The sequence below is a fragment of the Vulpes vulpes genome, chromosome 3 (genome assembly GCF_048418805.1).
Source record: "Vulpes vulpes isolate BD-2025 chromosome 3, VulVul3, whole genome shotgun sequence".
NCBI lineage: Eukaryota > Metazoa > Chordata > Mammalia > Carnivora > Canidae > Vulpes > Vulpes vulpes.
In genome coordinates this window covers 108785761-108801477 of record NC_132782.1, presented here as the reverse complement: position 1 = coordinate 108801477, position 15717 = coordinate 108785761, and positions in this window count along the sequence as shown.

Sequence of the window (15717 nt, the reverse complement as noted above, 5' to 3'; positions counted from 1 at the left end):
ACATGGTAGGAAAGATGTTGATCTCAATTCCGGGGGCTCCACCCTCATGATCTTTTCACCTCTGAAAGGCCCACCTCCAATTGACATCACATTGGAGATTAGGTTTCAAAATGTGAATTTGGGGGAGACACAATCATTCAGTCTATGCCATACATTCACACACACTCACACACACATATCCTAGCATAGTCTCTGGCACATAGTAGGTTCACATCACACATTAGATGCTTTGCCTCCTGCATCCTCCTGCCTCACTGAACTTGTCTCGTATAAAGAATGTTTATCCCAAGAAAGTTTATCCATCTCTTTATTCATCTGGTTTCCAGTTACTTATTCCTCTTCTTAGCTCTGAATCATAGCATGTTTCGAGGCATGCTTTATCTCCCGTTTCCCGCATAAATAATCGTCCCGGATCCAAGGGACAATGTGTATGCAATGGTCCCAGGGCTGGCATAGCACTTAGCTCAGCTCTTAATATGCAGTGTGGTGAAAAGGGGTGTCAGGTCGGGAGAGAAACCTCATCTAACATAGTTCGGGCCACTTACATTCATCTGAGGAGAGAGAAGGGATGCATTTGGACTGCAATTCTGCACCTTATAAATAGACATATATAGCTCTGCATACATTATTAATACGGGCTTTATTGCTAGGTTTATTGAATCCACGATGGTGCTTCTCTCGGGAAGCCATAGAACACAGGAAGATTGCACAGACGCCTGCATTAACCAGGACCACAGTATACCAAGCAAATAAGGCTGTGCAAACAGCAGTATTCATGCGAGCTGCATCCTACAATTCAAATAACATAATAACAAATAATGTGCTCAAGCAAGCCCCACAGCTGCTATTTGAAGTATTTTATGCATTTCTTATCTATGCTGCTCATGCTAACACAAGAGTAGGTAGGGCAAATGTATTTTAAAGAAGTTCCTTAGCATGACCTACAAAGCTGCTGCCTTCCTCCATAACCTCAACTTATCCCTGGACTCTCTCCCCTCACTCACTCTGATGGGTCACCTTGGACGTACCTGGAACAGGCAAAACTATTTCCTCCCCTTAGCCCCTTGTCCTCTGCTGAGGATGCACACGCACACACACACCCCCAACCCCTTCATGTAACTGGACCCTCTCTCCATCGCTTACCCTGTTTATTAGCAGCACTGATTCCTACATATCCTTCCCTTCCTCAGGCCTTTCCATTCTTATCATCTGTCTCCCCAGATAGAACATAAACTTTATGGAAGCAGGGACCCTTTCTGTTTTGTTTGTTGCTGGATCTCCAACATACGTAAGAGTGGCTGGGATGCAGTAGGTTTGCAATAAATATTTGATGAATGAATGAATGGCCAGAACATGAGCCTCATCGGCTGGTCATTCCTCATATCCTCTGTCCACTGTGGCTCTCCCCTTGCTATAAGCTTCAGGAGGGACAGTTCTCACCCCCTTTGCAGCTCTAACCCCATGGCCTCAAGCAGGGAATGGCACCTGAGAAGTTGTCACTAATTGGTTATTGAACTGAAGAGAACTAAAGTCTGTTCTAGAAGCATCTGGTTGGCTCAGGGTGGCCAGTGATGGCTGCAGCAGCATTTTGTTTCATGACTTTCCCTTATACTCTGTGGGGCATGGTGCCAGTCGTATGGCACCAGTAGCTTTCCTCCCCTCTCTTGACTAGGACATCACCCTCTTATGAAAGTGACACAGGGAAGCCTGTGTCATTGACAACATTGACTCTTTCATTGACAACAATGACTCTTTGTTGTTTTGGTTTTTTTTTTTTAAAAGATTTTATCTACCTATTCAGGAGAGACACAGAGAGAGAGAGAGAGAGGCAGAGACACAGGCAGAGGCAGAAGCAGGCTCCATGCAGGGAGCTCGACGTGGGACTCGATCCTGGGTCTCCAGGATCACGCCCTGGGTTGAAGGTAGTGCTAAACCGCTGAGCCACCCAAGGATCCAACAATGACTCTTTGAATACAAATTTTCCCCTACACACAAAATCTGTGGAGCGAATAGACATTTGTCGTCTATTTGTCAATAAACTATCATTCTTACAAGCCAATCACCATACAAAGATCCCCCTTTTTACAGAGATTGATACAGCAGAGGGCATGTAACCTCGTTCTGGCCTATAAGACATGAGGACAAATTAGCTGGAAGTGGCTTCCAGGAACTTACCCCCCTGCAATGTTAGTTTTTTTTTTTTTTTTTTTTTTTATGACAGTCACACACAGACAGAGAGAGAGATAGAGAGACAGAGACACAGGCAGAGGAAGAAGCAGGCTCCATGCACCGGGAGCCCGACGTGGGATTCGATCCCTGGGCCAAAGGCAGGAGCCAAACCACTGTGCCACACAGGGATTCCCCCCACCTCCCTGCAATGTTAGAACAAGCACAGTGGTAGAAAGCATTTTGTGGCCCCCTTCACCCTTCTTGCTGCCCTCTTTAAAAGTCACCAAGTGACGATGTAATAGCCAGAGCTGAGACATCCACCCTGCGGCTGGGAAGAGAGACCTCCCCTATATAGCAGGTGGCTCAGTGGAGGGACTGAAGAGGCCTGTGTCCGAGATGATGTTGCTGAAAGCCTGATCCATCTCTGGGACCCTCTCACTCTGGATTTCCATTTGAGCAAATATGAGATGCTGTTTGGTCTCAGTCACCTTTGCTCAGCTGTTACTTGCAGCCAAATGTCCTCTAAGTGTTACACACACCCTATGGCAGGTGGATTGCTAATTTGGGGGGATGGGACTTGAAGGAATAAGATAGTGTCCACCCTCAAAGATGTCCCAGTCTAGAGGGAGCATTGAGAAGTCGATCCGCATTTGCAAGAAGGGATGACCAGCTCCGGAACAGGAGCAGGCACCAAAAGCTCTCAGAGCGGGGATCCCTGGGTGGCTCAGCAGCTTAGTGCCTGCCTTTGGCCCAGGGCATGATCCTGGAGTCCCGGGATCGAGTCCCGCGTCAGGCTCCCTGCATGGATCCTGCTTCTCCCTCTGCCTGTGTCTCTGCCTCTCTCTGTGTGTCTCTCATGAATAAATAAATAAAATCTTAAAAAAAAAAAAAGTTCTCAGAGAGCAGAGATACACAACCAAGAGAGTCATTGAAGACTCCCTCTGCTTCCCCCAAAATACCCACAAATACTGCATTGAGCTTTTAAGACTGAGTAGGAGTTAGCCAGTTAGAGAGGTGTATTTCATTTTTAAAAAGGGAGCAATATGTAGAGATTCATGAGTCTCAGGGTAGCCAAATGAGGTCCCGGGTGTCTAGCATGAAGATGTTAGCCTCCAGAGTGGGTTTGGGGGTTATTATCGTTTTTCATCCAGGAGCACAGTGACAGCCAAATCCTACCACTGATCCCTTCTCGGGTCTGAGTTTCCTAAGACAGCAACCCTTACACACTAGCCACTGAAACAAACTCTTGGAGTGGCTTAGCCAGCACACTAAAATCTGCTTTTGCATAGCACTGGTGAGACCAAAGGGGAAGAGATAAGCAAATGCCTTCACTTCTGCACCTACAATAGTGGGAATGGCAGGAGAGAGGACACCGTGTCCTGATTTACCTACCCAGGGAGGAAGACAGGAGAGGGAATGGAAAGAGATGAGGTAATGCTGAGTGTTCTCACCACCTGGGGGCAGTGACGGAGAGAGGTAATTCCTACGGGGTTCTGTTCCTTGAGGCATAGAAGCCCCACTTGCCAATCCACGTCAGCCTGGGCTTGACTAGTCACATCAGCAAGTCATCCCTTAGGCAAGAGAGACATATTTCAGAGGCTGCTCAGACACATGGAAATCTGGCATAGATATAGAAATCCCATCAAAAAAAAAAGAAAGTCAAGCACTGAGGCTAGGGAGATGTGGATGGATGTACTCATGAGCAACCCCCCGGATGCCATGTTCAGGAATCTGGATGTGTTCATGAAGTGCTGGGGGTCAGGTTAGGAATTTCAGCAAGTGGGAGGAGTCAGGTGAGAGCTTTCAAAAAAAGTCAGTGGGGCTGCAGTGTGATGAAGGCCAGGCCATGTGCATAGAGCTTTGTGGGTCCCTCATTGGGAAGCAAAGTAGGTATCGACCCAGCTCTCCCATCAGGGCCTTTCCTCCTCTGGACCACAGATGGCCCTCAGCTCTGCATTCTCAAACCTCAGGGTCAGGCTCCCACAAAGACAGAACCTCCGGTGTTAAAAATAAGGATTGGGATGAAGAGTGGGAGCTCTACGTTGGGGCCGGCCAGCTTTTCCTGTAAGGGACTGGGTAGTCAATATGTTATGCTTGGTGGACCATCTAGTTAGTCTTGGATGCGACAACTGAAGTCTGCGACGCTAGCCGGAAAGCAGCCACACATGGTCCATACGTGAATGGGCCTGGCTGTGTCCCAATAAAACTTTATTCACGACACCCAGGGGGCTGGCCAGATTTGGTGTAAGGGATGCAGTCTGCAGTTTGTAGACCTCTGCTTTCGGACTGCAGTTCAACCCTGCTTCCACCTGGGGAGTCCCTGGAAGAAGGTCTGACCTCCTCAGGCTTCTGCTTCCCCTTCCGCGAATGGGATGTAAGACGCACCACGCACCTGTTGGGAAGGAGAATGAGATTGGCCCGTGAGATGCTTAGCACGATGCCTCCCATACAGTATGCAGGGCTGTGGCTGTTGTCTTGCTACGGCTGCTGTTGTGAGTGTGTGTTTTGGTTGGTTGGTGCTTGCCGTCCCCATCAGGTGTGGTGAAAAATGAAGCCCAACCCAAAAGCCAAGGGCATTGGAGAAAACCAAAAATGCTCCCCAGCGCCGACTCGGGAACGGAGACTTGCTCTTTCCAGCTGTGCTTTTCTTGGGCTGTGGCTAAGGCTGCCTCCAATTCCTGAAGGGCTTGCATAGGCCATTTAAATGGATTTGATTGGCATTAATTATTAAAAACAATTATTTATTAATAAATAAGAACTCTAAGAATGCCTTGTGCTTGTTCAGTGCTTTATAGTTTTCTTTCATTTTCGCTTTCTTCTTTTCAAAGGGCTTTTTTAAAACTGGGGCACATAGTGTACCAGGAGGCTTAAGAAGATACGGCGGGGTGGGGGGAGAGGGTGCGGGGAAGACATCCTTCTAGAGTATCAAATGTACTCAATTTGGGAGGGAACAACATTATTTTTTATTAAAACAAACTTGAATATATTATGGAGCAGAATATAGAATTGTATGGAGTTTTTTTTTTCCTTAAGATAAAGTGTAAGACTTCAAAGATATTTGACGGTTGAGATCCCCCACTTTGGGCTATGCCCCAGATGGCTGCCAGAGAAGGAGCATGGTTTGGGTCTCTTCTATGCGGCCCCCTGCAAAGTGTGTAGGGAAGGAATTTTGACAAATTCTGCGGATGAAGAAACTCTGTCTTGCTCAGGCCAACTCAGAGCTTGGCTGCAGAATGAGTCCTCAATTCTAGGATTTCTAGCTCCCTCCTTGCATGTGTGAATGGCACTCCCAGTTAGGCAGGGGCCAGGATGCAGCCTGGTGATAACGTGTGCCAGGTGCTGTGCTAAGTACTGGTGGGAGTACGGTGGTGACTAAGACAGGGTCCAGAAAGATATATAAACCCTCAACTTCAACACCTGCTGAGACTGAATAAAACCCTTGGCATTGAGTCAGCTCAGTCCCCGAGACCTTGAGTTGACACCTTTCATTAACATCCCCTTCCCCAGGATCCCTGGGTGGCACAGCAGTTTAGCGCCTGCCTTTGGCCCAGGGCACGATCCTGGAGACCCGAGATCGAATCCCACGTCGGGCTCCCGGAGCATGGAGCCTGCTTCTCCCTCTGCCTGTGTCTCTGCCTCTCTCTCTCTCTCTCTCTCTCTCTCTCTCTGTGTGTGTGACTATCATAAAAAAAAAAAAATCCCCTTCCCCAATCCCATAATGGTCCAGTCCATTCACTTAAGTTCCTGCCTCAGTTTCCCCCGCACAGCCAAAGAATTGACCGCTAGAGTTTAAGCTCTTTCATTCACTTGCTTTGCTTGGACATGACTCTTCGCCCAGAAGAATAGATTCTATGGCCTTTGCCAAGTGTGCAGCAATCCCCCCTTCCCCTGCCTGCCGAAACTCACCTGCTACCCAGACCTCCATTTGCAGCACGAGCATGGCTATTCAGAGCTGCGTTGCTTCCCACCCCATCAGGAGGGCTCTGACTCTTGCTGGAATCGCAGCTTTGCCCTGTCATCCTCTTAGAGGTCGTGGCTTTTCTTCTTTTTCCTTCACAAGAGCCCTATTTGCAACCCACTTCAGCTTCCCCATTTACACCCTGTGTTCTAATAAGTCAGCTGCTGTAAGTACAGGGAGTCCAGAGTCCAAACCCTGTCTGCCACTTAGCATTTGGGGGAACTCTGGAACGTTTCCTCAGCCTCTCCACCGCATCGGTTGTACCCCCAACACCTATAAAATAGGATCCAGGATACCTTCTCACGGTCTCAGCGGGAGGTTGGAATGGGCTCATGTGAACTGCCAGGCACAGGGGGGTGCATAGTAAGTGCTCAGGATGCCTTGGGTCTCCCACTCTGCGTGAGCTGAGGTCCCAGCCCATAGATCTTCAGTTGGGACAGATCTGAGTGCTTAAAAGAGCCAAGGGTAGGGTGTGGGAGAGGAGGTTGTGGGGCTGCTGGGCTGTGGGGCTCCCATCCAGCTGTGTGCCTCGGTGGCTCTACACACAGTTGTCTTTAACTTTTGCCTCCAAATAAAATGCTGTCATGGGACCCCTGACCCGCTTTCTGGGGCAGATCCCTCTGTTTCCCGCTCTGAGCAGAGTGCTGGTGATACCTGCCCCAGCCCTCGGAGCGAAGCTATTTATAGCAACCATCATTAACTCTCCACCGCCGGTTCCCCAGAGCCTCACCTGTTCCTGCTCCTCCCGAAGTTGACTTCAGAGGGTTTTCTGAGAGTTCTTTGTAATATTAGTTAACATGTACAGGAAAGCCCCAAGGTCATGTTCCACTCTTGGCACCCTTCACTTTAGATTTGAGAAATCCCCTAAAACTCTCATTAGCGGAGGCTGCCTCACACCTATGAAACTTTAAAAATATCTGGCTAATCAGGCACTTTGCACACCTCCACGCGGGCAGAGAGAGAGCCTTTGCTTGCCTCCTCATCCCTTCTCCCAGCATCACATCCGTGCAGACAAGAGCTGTCAAAATCTGACTTCCTATGGTATTTAAAATAAAATGAAGGGAACTTCTTCTCTGAAACCAGTATTACCACTTAAAGAGAAACTGGGCGCAAGAGGCGGAAAGCATAGCAGGGGGGAAATGGCATTCTGGAAGATCCTCCTTGTTCCGATTCATTTTTGACTAGGAGCTGATCTTTGGGATTTATTTATTTTTTAAAAGATTTTATTTGTTTATTTATTTGAGAGGAAGAGAGAGCACAGAGGAAAAGGGAGAAGCAGGCTCCCCACTGAGCAGGGAGCCCAATGTGGGTAGGGCTCGATCCCGGGTCCCTGAGATCATGACCTGAGCCGAAGGCAGACAACACTTAACCCACTGAGCCACCCAGGCACCATATGATCATTGGAACTTAAAGGGATGTTAACCACAACAACATGAAAATAAAATCACCACTTATTAAGTGCCTTCTGAACACTAGGCACCATGAAAACTGATTGATCACATTGTCTCAGAGTCTACTAAAAACCCCAAAAAGTAAATCCCAGGATGCATATCAGGAAACTGATGCTGAAAAGGATTGAGTAGTATTCTCCAAGTAACGTAGCCAGTACGTGGTTCTCACTAGCGTGCATCTGTCTGTCTCTGAAATTCATGCCTATGGTGGACAGGATGCCCTGACCCCTCCCATGTGAAATGTAAATTTCCCAGAAGGACCTTCCTCTACTCCACATAAAGAGAGCTACCCCATTGGTGAAACTGTGAGCCACACAGTACTGTCCTCACAATTATCTGGGGGCACTTATCAAACATACAGATTCCTGAACCCCACCTGAGAAGGGCTGGATTTGAACCTCTGAAGAAGGCAATGGGAATCTGGTCTCACCCAGCACGTCCGAGTGATTATTGTTCACACTGATGCTTGAGAACCACTGTTCTGTGTTTGAGCTAGTTTGCCGGAATGCCCTCAAGTTGGGCCGCTTATGAACCCTGCATGTTCTCCGCAGGACCCAGGATGCTCCTTGTCCACAGACTCTCTGGAAACAGTCTGCAGTGGGGAAAGGAGGGGAACGCTTCCAGTCAGTGAGATAAATTAGTCTATTCCAGAAAGTGCCCTGTACTGAATTGGGAAACCAGGATAAATGGCCCAGAATGATGTCAATTTGTGAGACTCACAAGAATCAGTCTTTGGAAGTTAAAATGGCAGCAGATGCCGTAGACAGTGGGGACACTGGGGCCCCAGATTCCAAACTGGTGGGATAGAGAAGGGGAGGCACGGGGGTTAGGAGAGAACTCACCTGGACTGCAAGACTTGGGTATGGAAGTGACCCAGGAGAAGGATTAGTCAACGCCAGGAGGTACATAACCAGCAGGAGGCTTGCAAACAGAGAGGGAGTATGACCCAGAAAGAGGGCTGTGTGATGAGGGAAGCAGGCGTGGTTGACCCTGTAGTGCAGAAAAGTCCAAGGGTCAAGACTCAATGATTCACCTTCATCCGTGAATTCAGTGATCAACACAGAGCCACGGCTACATTGTGCTTTTAGGCACAGTCTCTGTCCTGACCCAAGCCCCATGCTGGTTGAGGGACAGACTTACAAACCGACAAGCATGACATGGTATAATAAGCACAGTGCTACAAATAGACGCAAGAGGACTGTGAGAATGCAGAGGAAGGACGTCCAACTCAGCGAAAGTCAGTCAAGAAAGGCTTCCCGGAGGTGTGTCTCAGCTGTTTCTGTTCTGATTGGAGTTGGTTGGGAGGAAAAAAGGAAAAAAGAAAAGAAAAAAGTAGAGAAAAAAGAAAAAAAGAAAAGAAAAGAAAAAAAAGAAAAGAAAAGAAAAGAAAAGAAAAGAAAAAAAAAGAAAAGAAATAAAAGAAAAGCAGGGGGTGGGCAGGACAGATCCAAAGTTTAGAAATGGTAGGCTTTCATACATGTCATGCATTTCATACATATTGCCTCATCCAAAATTGGCTTGGGTGGTGAGGGAAGACTAACACCATTTGGGGAGTGGGGGGCAATGGGGTAGGAGAGGGAAAGCCTCAGTGGACTCACACGGGAAGAAATTGAGGAAGCAGAGTAATTCAAATATTGCAGTTGTGACAATTACCCAATGACATGGACGGCACGTCCCGCAGGACTCTGAGGAGATTAACGACAGGCAAGACCCATCAGCAAAGGTGCATCAGGCAAAACTCTGGTGAGGGGCTAATTTTTATATTGGTCAGGTTGCATGCAGAACAGAAGCCAGTGTGGTCCGTGAGATGCTGGTCAGTGTATCTGATCCCACCGTCCTCTTGGATGTTGAGCATGCTAGGAGGCAGGTTGACCTAACGGTAAGTTTGTATTATTAGGCAGATAGTCCCGAATAGTCTTTCCTGGAGTAATGATTTCTTATGAGGTCAAGGTTTCTTTGAGCACAGAAGACACCATAGGTTGGCTCCGTACTAACTCCTTGCATTTGATCAACATTATCTTCCTGCTCCGAAGTCAATACTTGGCAACATAACTTTCCATTCCATCAGGACCTTTACAGGACGTAACGTCCATTTGTAATATTTACTGTTAAGTTACAGAAATGTGATTAATGAAATCCAGTCTACTGTCTTGAGTGAGAGCTGACGATGAGTATTCAGATGGTTACCATCCAATTTAATAGACTTTCAATGTAATTTGAATCATGTGTGGAAAATACAGCACCATTTTCTTTCTTTTTTTTTTTAAGATTTATTTATTTATTTATGATAGAGAGAAAGAGAGAGAGAGGCAGAGACACAGGAGGAGGGAGAAGCAGGCTCCATGCCGGGAGCCCGATGTGGGACTTGATCCCTGGAGTCCAGGATCACGCCCTGGGCTAAAGGCAGGCGCTAAACCGCTGAGCCACCCAGGGATCCCCAGCAACATTTTCTTAATCCACAGACATCTAGAAGGTCCGTGAGCCCCTAAAAATGTTCACAATACTTCGAGTACATGTACGTATCTACATGTCACCTCCCAGGAAATGAATTGATTGCTATAAATACATTCCCAAGGGTGTTAAGTCTTGCACACCAGTGCACACACATCCACATACAGACACACAAGGCTAAAAGCTATGGATCTAGGGGGATGGGATTAAGTAATGCATCTCATGTTGGCAGCCTGACAATGCCCATACTTTAGTTTCTGTGCAAAATGAATTATTATCTCCAGAATCTGGTTTTGAAGCTAGCTCATCTAAACCATGGTCATTTTCCCAGTTCCTTTTGGGTAAGCAGGATTTGATGAGTTCTGATGAAGGGGAGTGAGGGTCAGCATTGTGCCACATCCAAGTGTTACACAGACAGAGAAGTTTGATGATTGCCCCCATAGGGAGAGGACCACAGAGACACCAGAGTTTGGCAGGGTGACCTAATGGAGCTGCTTCTGGGTAAGAAATAGAATTAAGTAGATCCTAGTTGAAATGCAAAATATTTGATTTGCATTGGATGGAATAGAAAGGGTCCTTTATGTGCATCCGGTACCCATGTACAGGTTGATGTCGATGGCAAGTACATTTGGCATTTGCCCGCTCGGTGTTTGCAAAAACGGAGGCATTCCCATTTTGCAAACAGCCCACAGATACATTAAATAACCCATTTCACGATGGACATCTGGACTCCTCGAACCTGCCAAAAGTGGATGGAGGGGCTCACTGCTGCCTTCCAGCTTTATGATGGGGAACGGCTCCCTTCGAACGTGGAAGGCGTCACTGGGCAGCAGCGCAGCAGGCTGGGGTGTCATGTGCCCCAAACACAACGCGCACATTCATTCTGATTTTTGCTGTGTCGGAGCCGCCGTGGGCGATACCTCCCGCACCTGGGCAGAAGCAAGCCTCCTAAATCACAGCAGCACCATCTACACTGGCCTGGCACCCAATTCTCTCCCTCTGTGGTCACTTGAATGGTGGCTGAGCTCATGAGGCAAGATACATGGGTAGGTAGAAAGATCTGGAGGGATTTTTTTAATTTAGTATCTTATGGGGGAATAAGAGAGAGAGAGGGAAGGGGAAAAAAACTAGATTTGCCTGAATATACCACGTCACACACAGGGTGGGACGGGAAGCAGAAGTAATTGACTATGGAGTCAGTTCAGCATCATTTCCAGCACACCCCCCCCTCCCCCCAAGGAAGTGATAACGTCTCCGGTCAGGTACGCTCTGGATCATTCGCTCCAACTTACTCCACTCCATGTGTCACTTCTCGTCCATCATCTTTTGTGTGTGTAAAGCTGATCCCAGCCGGTGTGTTTGAACGGGAGCTTACAGTAAACGCAGAGAGAGCTTGCGTTTGCCACCTAGTGGCCAGCAGCGCCCCGCCTCCCGTTTTGTCATCCCAAAGCAGGGCCCGAGTCTGAGGCTACAGGCATTACAGTACCAGAGCTCAAGTATCAAGGTTTGCCTCCCAAGTTTCAGTTCAAATAGAATGGCTTAAAAAGGAAAAAGAAGGGCTAGGATGTCCTTTGAGTGATGACCACTTGACTTCAGCCCACTTAAGGCCTGGTTCACAAATGAAATGCAAAACCCATGGCAGGAAAGGAAGGTGGGGATTATTTTTAGAGGGCCACAGTGAACCTAATATTTTTGTCTACCAATGGGTGGCCTCCCAAATGTATGTGCCAAACTAGTGTAAGAAAGGGAGGGTTGAGTACCCACTATGTATTTGGAACTGTGCTAGGTGCTTTGCATTCGTCATTCCTCGCAGGACATAGGACCCAGGCTTACCACCTACTTCAGTGTCTGCACAGCCCAATCTGTAATCCCTACAAATTCCCCAGTCAGAAAACCTCCTACACTGATGCTTCTCAAACTCTCTATAGAGAAAGACTTCCTCTTTAATTATTTTATGCCTCCACACACCAGTGCTTTTATTCAAAACAAAAGTTATCAGGAGAAATAAAATGTACAATATACAAGCCCATGTTTATTTATTTTTATTATTATTACATTCAACAGATATAAAAATTACTATGTCAAATTCCTAGAAATTTTCTTTTTTTTTTAAGATTTTATTTATTTATTCATGAGAGACACACACACACACAGAGAGAGAGGCACAGACACAGGCAGAGGGAGAAGCAGGCTCCCTGCAGGGATCCTGATGTGGAACTCGATCCCGGGTCCCCAGGATTACACCCTGGGCTGAATGCAGCACTAAACCGCTGAGCCACCTGGGCTGCCCAAATTCCTAGAAATTTTCTAAATAAATTTTCCAAATGCTTAGAGTTTCTGCATTTACTTAGCTGCAGACTACTAACAATGCATAGGCTGGAATTGGTCCTCAGACGGCCTGTTGGGTACAGCTGGTCCACACAGTCCTTGCCAAGCATTCTCCAGTTTCTGAACATCTTCCATCACAGGGACAGCCGACCTCACAAGGCAACCCGTACCGTTGCTGGGCTGCTCTGATGACCAGAAACCAAAGTCTACTCCTCCATATTCATTGGCCAGGGTTCTACTTCTGACTCACACTCAACAAGACGCATCTCCATGCAATCACAGCTTTTCAGATACATAGGACAACTGCTTTATGACCAAGTTCTGACTTCTCCTCTCCTGGTGGCACACAGAGTTTGCGGTACCCACTTAAGAGTCCAGGCTTCAGGATCTTTGCGGTAAAGGCCATGGTAGAAGCTTCCACCCCTTTGGCTTGCTTCTCTGCCACCTAATCTCTGATTCCTCTGGAAGAGCAGGGAAGAGTGATCTGATGATTCAGGACGCAAATGCTGGTTGGCCAGGTCTACAGTGGACAAGGGCATTATGGAGATCAGAGGCCAGTATGCAGATGGCATTGTCATTGGCTTTGCTTCCCTCATGCTAGGACATAAAAGGGTCAGGGGCTGTCTGATTTCATTAGGGCATGCAGAATGGTGCTCTGCTTTTCCATAAATTGGAAAGTCACTGCTCTGAGTTCCTGTAACATGTGGATGGCCAGATATGGGAAGATCTATCAATTCATATTCATGCTTGAAGGAGAAGGTAGAGAACTTGCCTAGGAATCTATCTGAAACCAGAAACTCCAAGACAGCTCTCCTACAATCCTTCGTGGAGTCTCCTTGGCCTTGACCTAGTTAGTAGCAAAATCATACTCAGATTTTCACTTGCTCTGCCTTTTGCTCTACGATGTTGTGTCAATTACTCAACATCCTTGTGCCTTAATTTCCTCCTCTGGGGGGAAAAAGATGAAGGTAAAAGAACATACTCACATGGTGGCTCTGACAATTCAATGAGGTTCAATAAGACGATACATACCATGCACTTTGAACTTCTCTCAGCCTTGTGAATAAACACTTAGGATGATTGTAATTTTAACATATTTCTATTGGCTTATAATTTCCCCAGGAACTTTGAGAAGAGGTGTTTGAGTGGGAAGAATATGGATATTCTTGGAACTTCTCCTCAAAATCATGAAATACCATCATGATGACACTTCTACCCCTAAAATTTAGTGCGTGTTATAACCAGCAAGAAGTAGAAAGGGAAATTCACCTTTCTGGTTCTGAAGATAATCTTTCTGTTATGTTAGCCCAAATGCGCATTGGTTTACCATGGGGCTGGTGGTTACAGCAGTGGCCAATAGGTGCTTGGGTTTATTATCTTATGAAAATATCACAGTTTTAATTCGTACTGACATTTCCACCAGCCAAACCACCCAAGTAGCTTTTGTATGTGTTTTCCTAAGCATATCCCGTCATTCGGTACCTGGATTCTGTTCTTTGGGGGATTCAGCGTAGAATCTTACATGTATTCCTATTCAATTTTATCTCAGACTTGGCTTGCTTCTTCCAAATATCTTAATTAGTATTGAATAGAGGTGTCATCTCGTCCAGTTTTGCACACCTTATTTTTTTTAGCCACAAAGCTCATTTTTAGCCATAAAACTCGTGTGTGAACTCAAGAAGTTATAGAGAGGACAATGGAGCTTTCTAGAAGCAGCGGGGAGGGGGGCAGGGTCTTGCCCACTGGACTTCCCCAGCAGCCACTGGAAGTATTTCATGAATACCCCACTATCTGGAGAAGAATTCTAACTATAGTTCTGTAGCCTGACCATGATTTTATCAATGGAGAAACTGAGGCCAAGAGAGCGTATAGTTGTCCAAAATAGTGCAGCTAATTTAGAGCATGTCTCCATTTATTGCATCTCTTAGAAAAATGGAAAATGGAAAATGGAATATCACCTTACCTTGGGCCAAACTCTTAAATGTCAGGATCTATCAGCTTTGGAGATTTATCTATGAACATGGGGTCAGAGCCAGACTCTGAAAGGTTAAGCTTTTAATCAAATCACAGAGTTGATCCCTTGCAGGTCAAGTGGATTCCTATAAAATGTGCTCACGAGTCATTAACCACCCATCCAATTTTGTATATGCGCAACACTGGTCATTTAAATGGGATTTGGTAACAAAAATACTGCAGAGAGGAATGGTTGAAGTTGGGAACCTCAATGCAGTGGCAGTGTTTTCTTAGGTATTTATGACTTATTCATAAAGGTCTTCTCACTCCAGAGGCTCTGCTCTTAACCAGGGTGTCTACTGCTTCCCAGCATGCTTGCTGGCTTATAAATAAGACAGTTAGCAAAGTGAGCAGGTGAGAAGCTAACAGTTAGCAAAGGCTTAATATATTCCACGTAGCCGCCTTAGGAGTTTGATATTAATCAATGCATACAACCTTTACAACCACCCTTTGAGACTTTGAGATAGGTTGTTGCAGTAGTGGTATCTTAACCATCGTATGTAATAAATATATTCTTACATAATATAATAAATATATTCTTTTCCTCACAATCGGAGTCTACAAAAATGCTTCAATTTCTTTGAAAACCAGAAGGAAAAAAAATGAGCTTTCAGGTTAAAGAAAATGTCTTTGTATATAATGTCAGTATCTTTGTACCAACACAGTCACAAAATATGTTATTGAATACTTTCCGTGGGGAAGACCTGCAAAAGTCACCAGTGGTCTAACATGCACAAACAGGACTAGGAGGTAGACATGTGACCATGTGGCAAAAGACAAAGTTAACAACCAGGGAGCTGAATTCCCATGTCCCAGTCCCCCCACACGTAGCCAACCAGCTTGAACTCACGTGGGGCGGCTACAAGCTCCAAGGTCAATGGCCTTTGCTACTGATGTCTCCCTGGACATGGCAGGAAGGTTCTATTTTGGAGGTCCCTTCCAGGAGGCACAAATAAACATGCCCACCTCAGCTCAAAAACCGAAGAATTCTATGTGCTACCAGGTCATGAGATTTGGGGGCAGGGAAACAAGCATCCATGTCTACAGCATCGCTTCTACCATCAGGAAAAGCAGGAAGAACAGAGTGAGCTAGAAGGGTTGTCCTTAGCAAGGAGCTTGGAGCTGAGCAAGCATTACCCATCTTCAGGGTCTTTGTTTTTCTCAAGGAAAAAAAAAATATTCTCTGCCCACACTCCAGCCCAGCTGTCTACAATGATAAATGATGGGCCTTTCTTTAAATTTCCTTTCTGCTCAGCATGAGGACTGGCCAGTGTGGATATGTACTCGACACGGATAAATGGCTTTGGCAAGCCCACCAGATTGTCCACGTGGCAACAGATGGTCCAG